At 40.5% G+C, this 21,775-nt stretch overlaps 1 long non-coding RNA gene across 1 annotated transcript; it reads right to left on the minus strand.

Moving 5' to 3' along the window:
• Positions 1 to 859: 859 nt before the first annotated feature.
• Positions 860 to 20,983, minus strand: LOC103215615 (uncharacterized). The gene is made up of 3 exons (XR_490225.3): positions 20,848 to 20,983; positions 1,789 to 1,871; positions 860 to 1,094 (listed from the first exon to the last, which is right to left on the minus strand). It is a non-coding gene; the product is annotated as an uncharacterized lncRNA (long non-coding RNA).
• Between the last annotated feature and the right edge of the window lie 792 nt (positions 20,984 to 21,775).

A 21,775-nucleotide genomic window follows, 5' to 3' on the forward strand; every position in this document is an offset into this window, starting at 1 on the left:
GAGGAAACTTCTCTGCAAGCAGATGAGAGGTGCATCTAGCTTCCCAGGTAACCAAGCCATGAAATGCCAGCAATAGCATCCAGTGATGAGTGTCACAATGAGCCCCATGCCCACTATGGTGCTCAGGGATCATACTAATTTTCTATTGCTATATAAAAAATTATCACCATCTTAGTCCTAAAAACAACACACACTGATTTTCTCACCATTCTGTATGGCAGAAGTCCAGGTGGGTATGACTGACTTCTCCATTCCAGGTTTTATAAGGAAGAAATCAAGGTAGTGGCCAGTCTGAGCTAATATCTACAGGCTCTGGGGAGAATCTGTGCAGAAGAGTAGCTCTTCCATGGTTTCCTGGTGACTTTTCATGTATTTGTGTAGCTCATGCATGCAAAGGCTTGAACCACAGCTTACCTGAGCCTTAGAAGAATGCTTTGTGATCCTTCCAGAACAGGAGAGGCTAGGAGCATGATGAGGAGCTTCTGTGAGACCATCTCCCACTGAACCTACCTCTCCCAAGAGGCTTTCATGAGATGATATGGTTTACTGCAGCTTCCCAGGTTGTGATGAGGGATGGGAATGTCTTCTCTGCTCCCCTGAAAATGGAACTGTAGGATATAAGACTGCTTAGCTATAGTGTAGAGTTAGCTCCCCAGGAACACCATAGCCCATAATCCATATTACAGCCCCCTTCTTTTTCTGTATAATTCTTTCTGGTGTGAGGGATGAGGACCATTGGGAACTGCAGCCCTTGGTTAATCTCCCTCTTGCTGTCTATGTAAGTAAATCAGCTGTTTGAATCTAAAAATCGCTTGTTGTATTTTTACTAGTTTATACAGTAAACGAGTCTTGCCTTGTCTTGGGTGGGCTTGGAGACCTGCTTCCAAGCTCATTCAAGTTGTTGGCAGAATTCATTTTTTTTGTGGATGTGGGCTGAGTCTCCCATTTTTGCTGACTGTCTGCTGGGAATGGCTCTCATCTCATTAGGCTCCAGTCAACCCTCATCATGTTGCCGCCTCCATTTTCACACCAGCAGTGGTGCAAATCTCATTCTTCAAATCTCTCCAACTTCTCCATCAGATCTCTTCTTTCTCCTTTCAGAAAAAGTTCTGTTTTAAGGTTCATATTATAACATTGGCCCCACCTGGGTAATATGGGATAGTTTCCCTATTTTAAGGTTCATAAACTTAATTATATTTGCAAAGTCCCTCTTGTCATGTAAAATAACAATGTCACAGGCTCTGGAATTACGGTGTGGATATCTTTTGGGATACATTCTGCCAATTAAAATTGGAAATGATGTTGGCATCTCATCAGACCAGATTTACGGCACAATTTTGAGTCTTGCTATGCCTAGATGGCTTTCAAGCTTGGTTCTACAGCACTTCCAGCTACTCAAGCTACTGTGAGCTACTCAATATCTCTCTATAAATCCCTCTCCTGCTTGTCAGAGTCAACTTTTATTTCTTGCAAGTAAAATTCTAATTGATACCGATCCACATCATTTTTAGCACTGTTGACAAATATTGGATGACATTTCTTAGGGCTTAAAAATTTTTGCCAAATGATCATAGCCCATAGACTGGGTTACAAATATATCCTTTACGACTTTCTAATAACAATGACATCTTGGCATAAAAAGCTTCCTTTTCTTTTTTGAGACAGTCCCCTCTGGGGCTTGTGGTATCAATGTCTGTTAACTGTCTTATGAAATAATTCCTTATTCTCGACTGACCATTATTAGAGAAAACAATTGAGAAAGTAGCCACCCAAAGACCAACACCTTACCTCTCACTCCCAGTAAGAATCTTCCATCCTACTCTCGCCTCCCTCAGTCTTATTCTCAGTCAAGGTTATTACACAGACATCATCTGAAATTGCAGAGGAAGCAATCACTCCATATCATTTAACTTCTTGCAACTGTACTTTGAACTAATTGTTCCCCTTCCTCTAGGAGCCATCAGAGGTAACCCCACAATGTCTTGCATCCCTGCTGACCTTAGGTACCACCTGCACTCTTGTCCCCTTCCTGCTTGGAACCCCTCATAGTCTGGTCCATTGCCTTCCCCTTCCTGCCCATGCAAAGTCTACACTATGCACATTAGATGGCCTCACCTGGAAACAACAAGTCCATCTTCAACAGTTGCTGATTGTGCCTTTACTGAAAGCTGGTTTTCCCATTTCTCCAAAACTCCCCCAGTTGGAGGCCTTTTATCTCCCTCTCTCATTTCCCCACACTGCAGGGCCATGAGGCAGCATAAGGGTTCTCTGTGCTCCCTCTTGCCTCTTCCATACCCTTTCTCCTTCCTCCTGCAATATCCCAGCTCCTCCGATACTGATGCCACCAGAATATACCAGAAATGCTGCTCCCTCCTTGCTATCATCTGCAGACATCTCGTTCTTTCTCATCTCTTAACTGAAGAGGTTACCAAGTAAAATGGCTTACTCCTAGATGCACAGGAAGCCAATATTATATCCCTGGGTTTTTGAGAAAAGAAAAGCATTTTTTATTGCAAGTCAACCAACAAGGAGACTAGAGTCTAGCTCAAATCTGTCTCCCTGTACTGGCTCTAAGGTAGTCATTTTATTAGAAAAGGTTTAGGGGGTGAATTCTGAGATTAGTGGGTGATTGGTGGGAGGAAAGAGGAGGACTAAAAAGTTCTCAGGCATGCACAGGTATCTCTTCACTGCCTTCTCATGAGTCAGTCACGTGTGCACATTTGATGGGCATTATTAGTATGAAACATGTGATCGAAATTTGGGCTGTGACATCAGCAAGCCCATTCTGCACAGACGCAGTTGGTCATATTTGTTCCAATCAATTGTAATCAATGTTTGGCAGTCTTTGAAATCTCATGAGTTGGGGGAGCTTCAGCATTTCAGAGAGTCTTTTGTTGTTGTTTAATCTGCCATCCTACAAACTCATGAATATCTTAGTCATTAGTTTCTTTAACTATTTTGGGCACAGTTTCAATTCAATATGGTTTGGCTGTATTCCACCCAACTCTCATCTTGATTTGTAACTCCCATAATCCCCACAGATTGTAGGAGGGACCTAGCAGGAGATCATTCAATCTTGGGGGCAGTTTCTCCCCTATGGTAGTGAATAAGCTTTGTGGTAGTGAATAAGTCTCACGAGATCTGATGGTTTTATAAGAGGTTTCCCTTTTTGCTTGGCTCTTATTCTTCTGCCTGCTGCCATGTAAGATGTGACTTTGCTCCTCCTTTGCCTTCTGAGACCTCCCCAGCCATGTGTAACTGTGAGTCCATTAAATCTCTTTTTCTTCTAAATTACCCAGTCTCGGTATGTCTTCATTAGCAGCATGAGAACAGACTAATACACAATTCTTGTGGTCTCTGCTGATTCCAACTTCTTAAAGGAGCCTTCCATGCCACCCCATCTGAAGTCACTTTACCTCCACCTCATTTCTTCTCTAGCCCATCAACCTGCTCATTTCCTTCAGAGCATGTATATTCTGAAGTTTTTAAAATTACTTTATTCATTTCTTTAGTGTATGTTTATCCTCATTAGAATAAGAAAGGTCCTCATCTTTCTATTTCACAGATATAACCTCAGTACCTAGAATAGTGTCTGACACTTTTAAGAAAAATTACCTACCTGAAATTAAGTCATAGTTACATGAAGTTCTACTTTCATGTTTTATCCAAAGAGCCAATTTTCCTACTGCTATTGATAGAATAGTATGCTTTGCTCCTGCTAACATGCAATGTTTTGTGATATATTACATAGCAATATTGGGTCTGTTTCATGATTTTCTACTCTGTCACTTGGATGCATTTGTCTGATTTTTCTGGCAAAGCCAAACTGTTTTAATTACTGTGACTTGATAAACTTGGTAATAACTAGTAGGACAAGTTTCTCCCCGCCACTTTTTTTTTTTTTTTTTTTTTTTGACAGAGTGTGGCTCTGTCGCCTAGGCTGGAGTGCAGTGGCACGATCTCAACTCACTGCAATCTCCACCTCCTGGGTTCACGTCATTCTCCTGCCTCAGGCTCCCAAATAGCTGGGACTACAGGTGCCCGCCACCACGCCCAGCTAATTCCTTTTTTTTTTTTTTTTTTTTTTTTTTTTTACTTTTAGTAGAGACAGGGTTTCGCTGTGTTAGCAAGGATGGTCCTGATCTCCTGACCTCGAGATCTGCCCGCCTCGACCTCCCAAAGTGCTGGGATTACAGGCTTGATCTTTTCCCCTTTTAAGCTTTTCAGAGGAAGTCTCTTTTATATGGACATTAGAGTTCAACTTATTAGGGTACTTTCAATGTACAATGACAATGGAGTAAATCATGAGTGAAAAAAAAATAACTTAATTTGATTATATAAAAATATAAACACTTTGGGAGGCCAAGACAGGCAGATCATCTGAAGTCGGGAGTTCAAGACCAGCCTGGCCAACAAGGTGAAACCCTGTCTCTACTAAAAATACAAAAATTAGCCAGGGGTGGTGGTGCACGTCTGTAATCCCAGCTACTCTGGAGGCTGAGGCAGGAGAATCACCTGAACCTGGGAGGCGAAGGTTGCAGTGAGCCAAGATTGTGCCACTGCATTCCAGCCTGGAAGACAGAGTGAGACTACCTAAAAATAAATAAATAAATAAATAAATAAATAAATAAATAAACAAACAAACAAAACAAAACACAGAAAGAACTTTAGCATGTTGCAAAACACCAGAACCAAACTTGGGAATAAACAATATGTAGTAGTATTTGTGTTGGGGTTAGACACAGGCTATGAGTCCTCTTAAGGAATCAGGTCATACCATCCTCAGGACCAGCCTCAACCTGCCATCAAGCTCCCAAAGGCCCCACCACCACAGAATGCTCAGGGACAGGGAAGGGATACTGCACACAGCCAATCACTTGGAAATATCTGGGAGCCAGTAAGAAAGAGAGAACAGCAACCCTCAGCATAATCAGGATTTAAATGTGTCCACAGATCTGACAGATGGACTGGACAGAGAGCAGGAAATGGAGGAGTGTGTCTGGAAGAAAGGGCTTGCTGCTTGATGCACTGGAAGCCAACATCATGGCCTTGGATTTCTGAGCAAAAAAAAAAGCTTTTTATTTTAGAGCAACCAACAAGGAGAGTGGAGTCAAGCTCCAACTCTCTCCCAGGGCTGGCCTGGTATTTTTATTAGAAAAGGTTTAGGGGGTGGATCTGGGGATTAGTAGGTGACTGGTGGAAGGAAAGGGAGGTCTGGAAAATCCTCGGACCTGTGTAGTTGTCTCTTCATGCCTACTCCTGGGTTGTATGCATAAATTCACAGGGAGTTAGTATGAAGCATGCAACCAACATTTGAACCAGATTGTTCTGTGCAAACTTCAGTTGGCCATATTGGTTCCAACCAATTTCAGCCAGTTTTGTTATTTTATAAGCAGAGAGAGTTTTAGCATTTCAGCAAGCTGATTTTATTTTTTATAATGTCATCATGTAAACTCAATAATTGGCCACTCGTTTCTTGACCTCTTTGGGGCACAGTTTCAAAAGTGTCAGAGCCTAAAGATCAGGGAAAAGGAGTGTGGGAAGCTGGCCTGGTCATGCCTGTTGCAGCCCCTCTATTCTTGGAGTCCTCTGCTATCTGATAAGGAAAAACCTAACGCAAGAAGGAGCAGATGGAATTCTGTTTCTAAGAACCCAGTGAACTGCTGCGGAAAGCCCTTTCTGAAGAGCTGGTCCTGCCAGTCAGTCACACAGACGATCCCCTTGTTGGTTCAGGAATGTGGAGAACAGCATCAGGCTGATGGCCAAGGATGATGAGACAGAAAGAGGAGCCATCACGGAAAGGAACAGATGCCTGATTTTCTTGCCAGTTCCTCCCCTTTCCCTAACTAAGTTCTAGGGAATAATGGGGTGAGGGGAACCCTAGTAGAGTTTGATTAGGAGGTGAAGACTCTAATTTGTGGAATTTGGAATTGCTAAATATTTGTAATCACTGGTAGGTGAGGTCAAGACACCTATGAGCTATAAATAAGAGAACCAAAGGGTTAATATTATCCTCAATGGAAAAGATGTTCTTAACTCAAATAAAGACAGGACTGGCTTTCCAATGGAAAAAAAAAGTCAAATATATACATACACACACACACACACACACACACACACACACACATATATATGTTTTGAGACAGAGTTTTGCTTTGTTGCCCAGGCCTCAGTGCAATGGCACAATCTTGGCTCACCACAACCTCCACCTCCTGGGTTCAAGCAATTCACCTGCCTCAGCCTCCCAAGTAGCTGGGATTACAGGCATGCGCCACCATGCCCAGCTAATTTTGTATTTTTAGTAGAGACAGGGTTTCTTCATGTTGGTCAGGCTGGTCTCGAACTCCTGAACTCAGGTGATCCACTGCCTCGGCCTCCCAAAGTGCTGGGATTACAGGCGAGAGCCACTGCACCCAGCCTATACTTTTTAAATATTAAATATAATAATATGGGCGAAATGGAAAAGACCTAGGAGTTCTAGTAGGCATAAAAATATTTCAAGCTTTCTAAGAAGAGATTTGGCAACAAATATCAAACACTTTAAAGGAGCTCATTGTCTTTAAAATAGTAATTTTATTTTTAGGACTCAACCCAAGGAGCTCACTGGAGATGGAGACAAATATTTACAAAGATGCTTATGCAGCATTTTTAATCATAAAAACATTGGAAAGAGCTTAAATATGTAGGAGATGGCTAAATAATTAAGATAATGTAATAAGCATTATGCAGTCATTCAAACGATGTCTTAAAGTAATGTTACTGACATGGAAAATACTCAATATATAATGTTCAATGGAAGAAAAAAAAGATGCAAAACGATATAGTATGATTACCTACAAGCCATAAAATCACTGAACTGTACCTCAGGCATTACCCAGGCCACTGCGATCATTTTATGGATGAAGGAATTAAGGTTCAGAAAAAAAATTAAAGATCGGAGAGGATAAACGACTTCCTCAAAGTCACAGAGTTAGTTTGGAGCAGAACCAGGACTAGAATTCTGAAGTCCCTGAAATCTCCACTGAATGTTTCTAAAACTGGCTCATAAAAATTTTTCTTAACCATAATATGCATTTATGCATTTTTTTTTAAAAGGGCTTCCAACCTCCTACCTATATCACTACATTTCTCTCTCTCTCTCTCTCTGCCTCCCACCCCCTTTTTTTTCCATTATTATTACTCTTATCAATCTATTATGACTCTGGCTACTAAAACTGCCTTATCTCCAAATCCTTATCTGACTAGGTAAAGGGAATTCTTTTTTGTTCTTTTCATCAGATCATTAACACTTTAAGAAACATACATTGATGTCTACAGCCATACCACACTGAACACACCCGATCTCATCGGACCTCAGAAGCCAAGCAGTACTTGGATGGGAGAAATATACATTCATGAGGGGAATGTCCCTAGGCCTTCTCAAATTTGCAAATCTGAAAATACCCCTATTACACATCATTTTTCCATAAAATGCTATATAAAGTATAACTTAAAATTTTAAGTGACCCCCTTAGACAATTAATGATTCTATAAATTCAATACTGAAGGCTTTACACAGCTATTAAAATAAATTCTGGCAGAAATAGTTCCACAGATTGCTCACTCTCGTTTCTCTGTAGAGTGCATGATAATTCTGAGTTGAACTCAGCATTTGACTCTATTTTTTTTTTTTTTTTCTTTTCTGTCTAAGAAGTATAACCTTCAGAACCACTTAACTTTTATCCCAAACTTAGCTATGGACTTCCTTTTCCAGGTCATTTTTTCAAAAGAAATAAATGTGTGTTTTCGTGTTTGGTTTTTTGTTGTTGTTGTTTTGTTTAATTCAATCACTACCTATAGCCAAGAGACAGTGCTGAGCAGAGAACAGAGTTACGTCTAGATTTAGATACAGGGAAGCCAGTTATGTTCCCACCTATTAAGATCACTCTAAAATACTAAATTCGAATTCATAACGCTGTTGTGGTATTGGGTGCCTATAATCCCAGCTACTCGGGAGGCTAGGCAGGGAGAACTGCTTGAACCCAGGAGGTGAAGGTTGCAGTGAGCCGAGATCAAGCCACTCTGTCTCAAAAAATAATAAACAACAACGACGACAAAAATTCACGATGCCCGCAAAATTATTAATTACTATGTTCCAAAATAATTGAAATCTTAAAGGTTATCCCAAATGCCAAGTTTTGTTTTCCTATAGCGTTTCATTCCTAGTAAGACACTTTATCACCTCGAGTTTATTTTTAAATATTTTCCTTTGCCTACCTATCCCGCTTCCAATTAGCTGAGGTGGCTATTGTGTGTTCCTAACCTCGTCTATAGCCCAGTGATAAACACTTTACCAGTTGCTCAGTACTTACCTGTTTGTCTGACAAAAGATCTGCAAACACTTCAGTCCCAGATTGTTGGTAGGATGGAAGCAGAAAAAGTCTAAAATGCATGCTCTTGGGATACCCCTATGGTCTCATACAGCCCAGTCTTTGATTCCTACATTATCCCAAAGCAAATGTTTTGCTCTATTAAAACAGATTAAAATCTGCCATGACCTATCAAGTCTTTTCTTTAATGAAAGTAGAATGAGAAATATATCAGCTAATACAGTAAATGAAAGGGGGAAACTGCATTGTAAAAGTATGGTTGAAGAATCAAATTTCACTGTCCCTTGCATGAAATAAAATACAGAAGGACATTCTAATAGTCATGTTCTTCTTTCCTTACCTAGAAAATATCAGCCATCTCAGAATTATTGGATAAGTGTGTCAAGACAAAGTCTGGCCTCATCCTGCTGACAACCATGAAGGGTCTAGAATGTGGCCTAACGTGCTGGAAGCCCAGACTTCTCACCGGTGACCTAGGGACAGGCCCTGTTCATTATTACATACATATTTGGGACTTTGAACAATTCAATTATTTTTTATTTATACTTAATCTTGGAATATCTTTCTGTTACAAATTCACTTTGGTTAAGGGAACATTATAAAGGGCGTTTTTCCCATAATTATGATAAAGCTCACCAGCTGTTAGCAACTCTTTGCATCTAGGAAATAAATCTCAATTAGATTTCACATGATAAATACTAGTGTGTCTTACGACCATTCCCATATGCAGTCATAAACAAGTCATCACTATTTTACTCATAAATATCTGTCAATTCCACCCACCCTCCTCTGTTTGACCCTCATCCACTTCCACGCTGTCCTATGATAGTGCACTGACCACGCTTTTTCATTCTGGTTCCCCAGCAATCTCTTCTTCTCATTGCAGAGAGAGGAAAGATTTAGAAAATGTAAATCTGTTGTCAAATCTAGGCTTAAATGCTTCAAAGGTTTTCCAGTGCTTTCAGGAAAATAAATGCACAGGTTAAAAATGCAGGACCCAGAAGCCTCGCACACTTTGTCTGACTCTAGCCATGTCCAGTTCCATTGTCTGCATCTTCTCCTCACCTCAGCCCAGTTGTGCTCCAACCACCGGGTTGAAGGGTATGTCACCTGGAGAGTAAGACCTGGGACGGAGGAGAGAAGGGTGGGGAGCAAGCTAGGGATTGTCGTCTGTTAAGTGTCCCAGGTGATTCCAATATCAGAGTTAAGAACTATTCCTGTCAAGTAGTTTGGAGCAGGTTACCTTACTCTGAATTCTTTTTTTTTTTTTTTTTTTTTTTTTTTGTGATGGAGTCTCACTCTGTCTCCCAAGCTGGAGTGCAGTGGCACAATCTTGGCTCACTGCAGCCTCTGCCTCCCGGTTTCAAGCGATTCTCCTACCTCAGCCTCCCAAGTAGCTGGGATTACAGGCATGTGCCACCATACCCAGCTAATTTTTGTATTTTTAGATGGCCAGGCTGGTCTCAAACTCCTCACATCAGGTGATCCACCGGCCTTAGCCTCCCAAAGTGCTGGGATTACAGTCGTGAGCCACTGTGCCCAGCCTCTGAATTCTTCTAGAAACATATCCTCTTCATTCATAATACTTATTTTCATTTGTAATTTTACACTGGATCATACACTTGAAAGTTCCTTGGGAGCAGGGACTCTGTGCAGCATAGTGGGCAAGTGCCTGCCACCACATAGAAGCTTCTCTGTAATGACTTGTTCAATGAATGAATGAATAAAGGAACAATGGCAAGCTAGTTGATTATTTTACTTAAAATATGTACCATAATACAGTGCATTTTCATTTTAAAGACAATAAAAAGTGTATTTTAACAATTTTTTTTACTTTTTTTTTTTCTTTTCTTTTTTGAGACAGGGTCTTACTCTCACCCAGGCTAGAGCTTACTAATATGCTCACAGCTCACTGTAGCCTCAAGAACTCCTGGGCTCAAGTGATCCTCCCACCTCCATCTCTGGAGTAGCTGGGACCACAGGCACACGCCACCATGTCTGGCTAATTTTTTTAGTTTTTGTATACAAGGGATTCCCATTATGTTGTCCAGGCTGGTCTCAAACTTTTGGGCTGAAGTAAATCTCTCACTTCAGCTTCCCAAAATAATGGAATTACTGGCATAAGCCACTGCGGCTCGCCAAAAATATATATATTTTTTAAATCCCTATATTTTCACACTAAAAGATAGGAAATGACCCTATATTACATTTCCTTCTGGTCTTTTTTCTAAGCATACAAATTTCAATATTATAAAGATAATATTGTACATTTAATGTTGCTACTTAAAAAAAAAATTTAATATTCTTTTGTCATAATTTTCCATACTATGAATGGCAAGATAATCCACCAATGGATGTCTTTATTTATTTTCTTTTCATTTAATAATTAGGTACTTGCTATTATTTTTCCATTAAAAACAAAAATTATTCTTTTGAAGTTTACTTTGAAGTTCTAATTACTTCTTGAGGATAGATACCTTAAAAATGAGTTACTAGGCCAAGCTCAGCGGCTCATCCATGTAATCTCAGCACTTTGAAAGGCCGAGGTGGGTGGATCACTTACAGTCAGAAGTTTGAGACCAGCCTGGCCAACATGGTGAAACCCTGTTTCTACTAAAAATGGAAAAAAATTAGCCAGGTGTGGTGGTGCATGCCTGTAATCCCAGCTACTCTGGAGGCTGAGACAGGAGAATCAATTGAACCCAGGAGACAGAGACTGCCATGAGCCAAGATTACACCACTGCACTCCAGACTCCAGTCTAGGCGACAGAGTGAGACTCCATCTCAAAAATAAATAAATAAATAAGTTCCTCAGTTAACAAAATAAATATTTTGATACTTCTGCAATATTTACATTTTTAACAGCTGTATATGAGGTAACATTTTTGTGCTCATGACAAAGAAGACTTTCTTTTATATGACTATTCACATCATTATCAAATATTAGCTGTAGTCTTCATCACTGAATGTTAATGTTTCTTTTCATTTTTCCAGTACTGTTCAGTATTGCTTACAAATTTTATGAGTTATTTATAAGAGGTACCAAATTTTGTACCAATTATTTGTTGTAAAAATGTATTGCTTGGCTTTAATTTTATGATGTTTATGAACTATAAAGAATTCAATTGTCATATAAGCAAAGAAATCTATTTTTGATTACTTTTTTCATTCTTTTTATGCTTAGAAAGTCCTTTCCCCTACCATATCATATAAATAGTAACTGGATTTTTTTTTTTCTGGTTTTAATTTTTTTTTCCTTTTGAAAGACATTTATTAGTAAATCACACTCTAAAATTAAGAGGAGACATCATATAAGGGAAAAAAATCCATGCTTTGGGATCACAAGATTGGGCCTTCTATTCCTAATTAAGTCTGTGATCTTAGGCACATCAACTCACATCCTAGAGTTAATTGGGTATCATAACACTCATTATCTAGGACTGTTATTGTAAAGGAAGTGTAAAATGGCTAGATCCCAAAAATGTTATTTCCTCCTCCTTCCCTTTTCACATACGTTCATTCTTACAGTTCCTGACATTTTCTCATCTGGAATGACTCTGTCTCCTTTATCCTCTAAATTCTACCTGGTCATTATTACCGTCTCTTCCTTAAAAACAGTACCAGATCTCACATCCCTCCTTCAGGTTGTACTCTTGAGGTTATAATAAAGTACTAAATTTATTTTTCATAGTTTTTCATTACGCGTGTGTGTTCACTCTCATTGCATAGCTCTCTCTTCCAGCAAGCTCATTGTTTAAAATATGAACAGATTTTGCAAGATGTTGTGGAGGCTGCAAAAGAAGATCTGAAACTCTCGGCTTCCTACCCTACCCAAACCAAGGAGATAGTACTTTTAAAATATTAAGAGAAGGGACAAACTAATCCCAGATATGTACACCAAGCAAGGAATGGCGAATGATGTATCATAGGTTATACCCTCTTCCTGATGCATTTCAGAACTCTGGAGCTATTCCCAGTCTCCATAGTTCAGACCTCAAACTGAAATACTTCTAGATGACCTTGGTTCCACCTGCTAGAGCCCACTTCTTCCTGTCTCCTAGGGGACAACATTTCCTGCAAAGAAACACACCCTCCTCATCTGGCTGCTCCTCAGGACAGCTCTTGTCTGTGCAGGCTGCAAATGCAGCTAATTAGGTGTGGTGACTGGCTTCAGCCTTCCCTGTATTTTTCCCTTTTCTCCCACTTCCACCCCCTTTTCTTTCTCGTTAGACTGAAGAGGTCTCCTTAGATAGAGCATGATTTCCAAATCAGAGTAGTGGAGGCAATCAGGAGTTACCTAAAGCCATTAAAGATCCTTCATTAACATGGAGTGCCCCTTTGTAATGACCCATGTGGTCAGAAAGAGGAAGGAGGTTTAACCTCTTTACAGAGAAGCAGTCTCAGATGCTGAAGGTTTCACTGTCCCAGATACAGACAGCAGCTTGCAACAGATCTGTCTGTAAAGCTTAATAGTGAGAGCAACGATTTTGAAGCCTGCTTGACTGAGCTGTGAGTCAAAACCACCACTTATTGGCTCAGAGACCGTGGGCAAATCAATGAGTGTCTCTGCCCCTGAAATTTTTAATCTCTAAAGTGGATCAATGTATGTCTACGGTGAACCCCAAATATCTAACTCAGGTCTCTGGTCAATTTAGGAAGTTTATTTTGCCAAAATTAAGGACGCGCATCTGTGACACAGCCTCAGAAGGTCCTGAGGACATGTGCCCAAGGTGGCCGGGGTACATCTTGGTTTTATACATTTTAGGGAGACAGGAGACCTCAATCGATATATGAGGATGTACATTAGTTTGGTCCAGAAAGGCAAGACAACTGGATGCAGAGAGGGAGCTTCCAGGTAACAGGTAAATAAGACACAAAAGGCTGCATTCTTTTGATTTCTCATTAGCCTTTCCAAAGGAAGTAATCAGATATGCATTTATCTCAGTGAACAGAGAGATGACTTTGAATAGAATGGGAGGCCAGTTTGCCCCAACAGTGCCCAGCTTGATTTTTCCCTTTAACTTAGTGATTTTGGGGTCCCAAGATTTGTTTTCCTTTCACACTACTATGCACTTACTGTTGAGATGATTTAGTGAGGCAGTCTGCAAAAACTGTTTAATATAGAACTCTGTGCTCAATAAATAATAGCTATTATTATAGTAGTCCCCCTTCACCCACAGGGCATATGTTCCAAGACTCTCAGTGGATGCCTGAAACCCAATACGTGCATACAGTACAACGATTTTTCCTACACATGCAGAGCTACAATAAAGTTTAATTTATCAGATATTAACGACAATAACTAATAACAAAATAGAACAATTATAGCAATATCTTGTTCACAATTTCACCGATATAAGATTTGCTCTTACTATATCTCCTAGCAACCTCAGCATACAATTTCTTTTCTTTCCTTATGGAGAATTTTCACTTTTTCACTTAAAAAAAGCACTTGATGGCTTCTCTTTGGCAGATCTGAATTGCCAGCATCACTAAGGTTGCATTTGGGGGCCATTATGAATAAGTGAAGCCGTGTCATTTGTCTGGGGTAATACCTGCGGTTGCTTGTCCCACAGTCATGGAAAACTAGGATTTGGATACACCAGGGTGAGGTTCAGAGCAGAAGTTCAATAGGCAAAAGAAAGAGAAAAGCTCTTTAACTGCAGAGAGGGGTCCCAAAGAAAATGAGTTGCCAGTTCCTTGGTGAAATGCACAGAGTTTTACAGACTACCTTGAGGAGGTGGTGTCTGATTTACATAGGGGACAAAGAATTGTTTGGACCAGATATGCCATTTACATAGTGTGCAAAGAGACTGACTGCCCTAGCCTAATGTGTTATTATGCAGACGGGTTCTCTACCTGGCGGGTGCCATGTTGCCTGCTTCTTTATTGTACACGTGGCAACAAAGAAAAGGGAAGATGGAGCCTCCATGTTGAACATAACTGGCTTTCAGGTAGCCCTTTTCTATTTGCACAGCTGCTGGCAGTCACCTGTGCAATCTTCCAGCTTGCTTATGTCTGTAGCTCCATTTTTCAGGCTGCTGTTTGTGAGAAAAGAAATAATTTGGGGACTGCTTTTTATTAAAAGGGAAATTCCACTGAGGACTCTCTTACCCTCACTATCTGCCTAAATAATTTCTTTTTAGCTTCTGTATCATAAGGGTGACTTGAACTCAAGCACTACAATTCCACGACAGTCGGTTTAATAACCAGGAGGGCTCCTAAGTGACTAGTGGGCCGGGAGTAGAGACAGTGTGGGTCCCCTGGTTAAAAGGATTCATGTCCTTCGTGGAGGTGGAGCAGGATAATGTAAAATTTTATCACACTACTCAGAATGGTGTACAATTTAAAACATAGACATCTTTTATTTCTGAAATTTCATGTTTAATATTTTCAGATTACAGTTGACTAGGGGTGGCTAAAACCATGGAAAGTGAAGCTGTGGATGATGGGACTACTGTATTATTATTGAGTGCCTGAGTGCTGTCACACAAAAGAGCTTTCTTCATGGTGCCTAACTTGACCTCATACTGTCTATGAGGCTTCAGGGTAGGGTAGGTATTTTATCTCCATGGATTCCACAGGTTTTTTTTTTTTTTTTTCTTTTTTTCCCCGGATCTGATAAGTAGCAAAGCCAGCACTCAAAGCCCTCCCTAGAGGATTCAGGGCACTTTTCCCCTGGCCACAGACCCTCTTGCCTTTCCGGTAGAGGAGCTCTAATTTGTAGACGCCATGATTCCCCTGTGAATAATGAGCTTCTAAACAATGAACAGGGGTTTGTTTGGGTTGTTTTCATTCCATCTACTGGAATCAGTCAGGTAGTATTGAAGCCCAGAAGCCTCACTACTGTGTGCTATCAATTTGTTCAACGATTATTCGAGGAGCAGGTGATTTCCATTAGATGATCCATTAAATGGGAATGTGTGTTTTTCAAACTGGAAACCCTCAGCAAACAGAGAAGCAGAGCCGGCTGATCTGCCTCCCTGGGAGCCACTGTCCTTAGGCTGAGCTTGGGCGGGAAGGATAACAGTGTGGTTATCTGGGTGTTGTGTGGTCAGGCCAGGTACTAGACTCTGAGTATATCCACTGCCAAGTGTTAACTTACCCAGCAGTGAGAAGGATATGAGATGGGTCAGGGAGGGAAAATGACAGCCAGTGTGTGACAGACAGGTTGAGAAGAAGACTCCAGAAACCAAAAGAGCTCTCAGAAGCTTATTTTCTAGCTGCAGAAGGGGTTAGGGATAACTCACAAAGCCAAGAAAGAAAGTCCTGGATGATCCTTCTAACATCCCCACGATCTTTCTGGGGAAAATTAGTTAATTACCTTCTACCTTTCTGTGTTTTTATTTTGTATGGGCACATTAAATGGGGAAAATGGTTAAGACTCTCCCACTTACATCTTGATTTCTGTGTTAGACCTTGATAATCTATGGCTGAGATCATCTTGTAACGTGGTCTTTACTGCAAGAAAAGTCCATGCTCAGGAAGACATTTTGAGTGGAGATGCAATAAACGAGTTTACTTTTTAGTTCTTTCACTAAGTTAACTAATCCAAGGATGGTGATCCAGGACAAGAATGAACTTTGCAAACCTAAATCCTCTCTGGATTTTCAGATGTTAATATACTTCTTAAATATAAGACTCAGAACAAGTTTCTTATGTTCCCTGAAGCATAGTTTTCTCATCAGTGTAAAGAAGAGTCTGAACTGATCTCTGAGATCCCTTCTGGCATTGACATACTACCAATCTTTTATTCTATAATCTTAGATTATTTCTGTAATAGACTGTAAATACCTTACCATATTTCTAGAATCTGACCTCATTCTCCAAATGGACTCTTTTAAAAAATGAACAGAGTTACCTGTGTTACATGCAACCACCCTGCCTAGTTATACTAGTGAGATTCACATCTATAGCCCCAAACATTTGTCCTTCCAGTTTCATCGAAGTGAGCACCAAGGTAATTGCCAGGAAAGTCGCCAAGGGCTCTCCTGTATCTCATTGTTAATCAGGACTGCATTTCTTTCCCCCCATTCTGATCAGGGACTGCAAAGATGTGATTTCTGAAGGGTCTATTTGGCATACTCCTGGGGAAAACACACACACACACACACACTTTTCCTTAAAAAGGGGGTGGAAGTTGTAGAAGTTGGTGGGGGTGTTGGCAGGTCCCTAAGAGCAAAAGTTAGACAGTGTTGCCCTCTGGTGGCAAAATTTCCCAACAGTGACCTTTGCTTTGAAGAAACTGCAATGACACTGGCTCGTCAGGGACTGGACACAGGGCGCTCAGGACACAGCATACATGCGGATAGGAAGGGGTCACTTGCTCAGAGATGGCCATTCCATAGAGAGTTGCTACCTTGACAAGCAAATAAAATCTTGCTACCAAATTGCTATGCTCTCTCCTTTCACTATCTCTCTTGGCCACAAAGGATTTGATCTTTATCTTATCTGTAGTACTCCCTTTTCTCCCATCAGTTCAATGCTTGTTAGAAATAAGATTAGAAGATATTTTAAAACTCAGAGGATTTGCCAAATCAAAGGTTTTGCCAAATAAGCTTATCATTAGTCCTTATGACTGCTTGACATCATAGGGTTTTCTTTTATTCTGCGAAATACTATGCGTGTGGATGAATTGGGGTAGCTCTGCATTCATAGTTTGAAGAACAAATTCTTCTGCCTGGGTATCAGTTTCCTCCTTTCTAAAAAGAATGAACAGGAATAAGTGCTAAACAGATTTAATGCTCACTGATTCTTGTACCCCAATATTTATCTATATAGTTTTTGCATTTTATATTCCAAAGACCGATACTTCGAGGACATGCTGAAAAAAGAAAATAAATGTATTAATGCAAACAGCTCCACATCAAGGGCATTGCATAGAAAGGCAGTTTTTAGACAAATGCAATTAAAATCACAATACTGATGAAGAAAGTCAGAAATACCAATAAGGAGGGCAACATGACCCTTTGATGGTAGAAAGAACAAAGCTGGGTGAATAAGTAAAGCTCTGCATAAGAATATGTTAATCAGTTTCAGGGTATTTCATTTGCCTCGTGCATGCATCTTATAGCATTTGTTTGTATTTTCTTGTAAATATGTGAATTAAAATAAATTTTATTATGGAGAGCTATTTTATCCATGGCGTTTTAGTTTCTCCCTTAATTGAAAAACTACTGGGCTATCCTCAAACCAAAGATGGATCTAATGGCCACTCCTTTCAACTCCTGCCAGAGCTTACAAGGAGACAGAAGGCTGTGGAAAGGAGTATTTTTGCATGAACGTGCCAATCCAACGAGATCTGATACAGAAAAGATGGCTTTCATCTCCTATGCTGTTGTGGGGTGACAACTGTTTTTTAACCTAAGCCTCATGTTGGGACTCAAACAAATACACAGTTCATTGTAATTAGGATTTCGGAAACACGTTCACACAGCACCCACGGAAATAATGCAACCAGCCACTGGGCCAATGCCTGGTGATTTGCTTTAGTCTTTTAATGACAGACCACTAATTCCAAACAGGAGTGGTGGAGAGGATGGGCAAAGGGCTGGCATCAGAAGCTTGGCCAGAGTTGCTAGTCAGAACTGCCAACAGTGAGCCTCCACTGCTGTCTCCTTCACTCCGCTTTGTGGTGGACATTAAGCATTCCAATAAAATCACCAGCTTGATGCTCAGCTGGCCTGATTGCTGAAGAGACTGATTGCATTATTCATTCTCATGAAAAGATTTTTAGGACTCTCAAGGATCTATAGAGATTACATTAAAAATAAAAAAAAAACTCCAGAGTTATCAACAGTTTAATTTATCCTCCTATTCTCTCAAAAGGAAAAAATCACAGAAGACAATAGACAGAGCCTGAACAGAAAACAGGTTTTTGCTGAGGTTGAATCAGTTTGGAAGCCCTGCATGTTATGGGATTGGGTGCCCCTCTCTTAGTCTTTTCTTTTTTCTTTTTCATTTCCCCTTTCCACTTTTATTCCAGACAGATTCCTCTAACTTTTTAAAAACATAAATAAACAGAAAGTAAACAACACCCCCTCCACCAAAAAAAAAAAAAAAACACCAAAAAAAGTCCCAAAACAACAAAAGCTTGCTGCTTGCTAATTCCCTGTGAAATACTTCCATCTACTGGCTGAATGGAGAAGACTCATGTTTTAACTTTTGTTGTTGAATTTGTACCACAATTTATGAACACCACTCTTCAAGTATTTAATACAAAAAAATAGGAATCGCAAATCCAAAAATTAAAGAAACTGAGCAATGTTTTACTTTATATTTAGCAATAGACCCAAGGAATACCCCCAAGTATTTGATATAGGCATGAACATTCAAATGCACTTTGCAAACACCCAAAATGAGGCACAGATCTGCAGTATTGCAGAAAGCAAATTGGTGAGAAAAAAGGAATTGAGAGACTAGGGAGAGCAAAGGTAAGAGATGATCTTTTAACAGATGATCTTTCTGTCAAGTTAGTCAGGATATTTTAAATCAGATCACATAGGGAACAAGGCCGTAGCATTAGAGATGAAATCAGAGACAGTGGCCAAGGTAACCACATTCTCTTTATGAAGAAAAGTAATTCTGTGAGATCTAAAAAGAAACCAAATTGGATTTCAAGTTATGTTATTAAAGAGGATGCCTTCAATAAAAAGCCATTCAGAAATGATGCTTCTTCCTCTGTGTTCATTTTTTAAAAGAGTCCATTTGGAGAATGAGGTCAGATTATAGAAATATGGTAAGGTGTTTACAGTCTATTACAGAAATAATCTAAGATTACAGAATAAAAGACTGGTAGTATGTCAATGTCAGAAGGGATCTCAGAGATCAGTTCAGACTCTTCTTTACACTGATGAGAAAACTATGCTTCAGGGAGCATAAGAAACTTGTTCTGAGTCTTATATTTCAGAAGTGTATTAACAAATTCAACAAAAAATACAAATAAAACTCAGGGTTTCCATATGGATGTTAAATGCATTATATTGTTTGTAATATTCTTTCAAGAGTTGTTAGTTTCTAAAAGCAGATCCATATGCACAACAGAGCATCACAGACATCCTGTTATTGGGTTAACATTCACATCACAGTGGAACGTCTTGCTGCGGTTTGTCCATTTAGAATACACAGGGAACAACAGACTGCAGAGAAAATACAGTGCCTTTTTCAAACGGTAAGTCTCAATAGGTCATGGGGCTAAATAAAATACGGATTGAATTATGTTCCCTCATTAGCTGGGCGTGGTGTTGTGTGCCTATAATCCCAGCTACTCAGGAGGCTGAAGCAGGAGAATCACTTGAACCTGGGAGGCGGAGGTTACAGTGAACTGAGATCGCACCACTGCACTCTAGCCTGGGTGACAGAGCAAGATTCTGTAGAGAAAAAAAAAAAATGTTCCCTTTGAGGGAACTTCTCTAAAAGTAATTAATATGTTATGTACCCTGTTGGTGAAATGTAAAAAGAGGGGTCAAACCAAAAATGAATCCTTAAGGAGGTTTAAGGTAAAGACGTGGTAACTTAAATAACTCCATATACACATCTTGAGAAACTGAAGCTCTAATCTTTAAGTCAATTTCCTTAGTGATATATATAAAAACTCAGCAAGGAGAGAGTTCCCCAGAAGTAGCTGGCTGTGATGGGCTTTCGCCATGACTCTAGTGCTCTGTGGCATTACAGCCATTTCCATCCCCAACTTCAGACCTGCTTCTGCCATTGACTGGCCACACGAATTGAGGATTGAGGCTTAGCATTTCTCAACATTGCAATTTCCCAATGGTATGAATGTGCTCTGAGGATATAAAAAGAAAAACTCTGCTTGTAGAAATAGAGAAATGTGGGGGTATAGCATTAAGTGCAATGGATAGGCACTTAAAAGGCAACATTACAATATAATTTATTACTTCCGGACGCATTGCAAACACACACACACACACATTCATGAGTGCTGTTATCTACACTTAAAAAATGTAATTCTTACTTTCCTTTCCCAGATATGGCATGTTTCTTAAGAGAGTAAATTTTTAAAATTAAACATTTATTCAATCCCATTACAAAGTATAATTTTCCAGAATATTTGAGTGCCCAGAGGCAAATTACAGAAATGTGTACAAAATGAAGCAATTTTTCTAATCAAATCACTGACATGTTAAAAAATTCATCTGAAATAAAAAAAAAAAGAAAAAAAAAAAAGAATAGATTCCGTAGCACAGTCTTCATTTCTTAGATTTACTATTAAAGGCATAGCAGTGAAAAGCCCCCGGAACCACCCAGAGGTATCACTCAGAGACCCAGGATCAGCTTTGATGCTTCCTGGCCCTCACGTCCCAAATGCTGACTTCCCCATACATCACTCAATCTGCGCACTTGTGTCTCTTCCCACCAGCCTCATCCCATCAGAACTAGCGTTCTGTCAGGGTCGGGACCAGCTGTCTCTGCATGGAAACCAGTGTGACGCTTTCACAATGGAAATGCAATCACTTACCTCCCTTCTTTAGAACCTATCAAATATTTCCTCTTGACCTTAGGATAAAGTTGTTCTTGGTTTTTAGCCTAAGCTGGAACACAAAGCCTTGCATAATCTGGTTCCCTTTGAGACAGCCAGGTTGGAAGCGGTCCCGGAAAACCGCCAACCAACCTGCGCACTAGGAGGAATGCGCACTGGGGTGGAGACACAGAAGTTCGTGCCCTTTGGAGCAGGGAGGAGCCTGGCCCCTCCTCTTCCTGTGTGGAACCTGGGATTCAAGCTGCAGGCGGGAAGCGCCCTAGCAGGTACTCGCCTTGCGAGAGTTCGTTTCCCCCTTTTCTTCCTCTTCACCCACTACAACTCTCTCCTACTCACCATTCAAACCACCTGCGAGCCTAAATTTTCATGGCCATGGGACGGACGAGGACCCCGTCTTTACCCGAACCAAGGAAAAGTCCTGCAACACGTTTATACACGCCCAGCCTTCTTTTGGGTCACTGCGTTTCATCTGGCCGATGATGAATGCCCTTCAGCACTTTGGGAGGCCGAGGCGGGCGGATCACGAGGTCAGGAAATCGAGACCCTACTGGCTAACACGGTGAAACCCCGTCTCTATTAAAAATACAAAAAATTAGCAGGGGGTTGTGGCGGGCGCCTGTAGTCCCAGCTACTGGGGAGGCTGAGGCAGGAGAATGGCGTGAACCCGGGAGGTGGAGCTTGCAGTGAGCCGAGATTGCGCCACTGCACTCCAGCCTGGGCAACAGAGCAAGACTCTGTCTCAAAAAAAAAAAAAAAAAATGGTGCATTCTCCTTCCCAGCCTAAACATGCTTTACCCCAGCCTCCTTAACCCCTTCTGTGGTCCTGGCCTGGGAAGCTTCTCATCCTCCAGACCTCAGCTTCAAACATGATGTATTTGAGGTAGCTTTCCTGACCCCCTCGCTCCTT

This window comes from Chlorocebus sabaeus, chromosome 8 (assembly GCF_047675955.1).
Source record: "Chlorocebus sabaeus isolate Y175 chromosome 8, mChlSab1.0.hap1, whole genome shotgun sequence".
Classification (NCBI taxonomy): domain Eukaryota; kingdom Metazoa; phylum Chordata; class Mammalia; order Primates; family Cercopithecidae; genus Chlorocebus; species Chlorocebus sabaeus.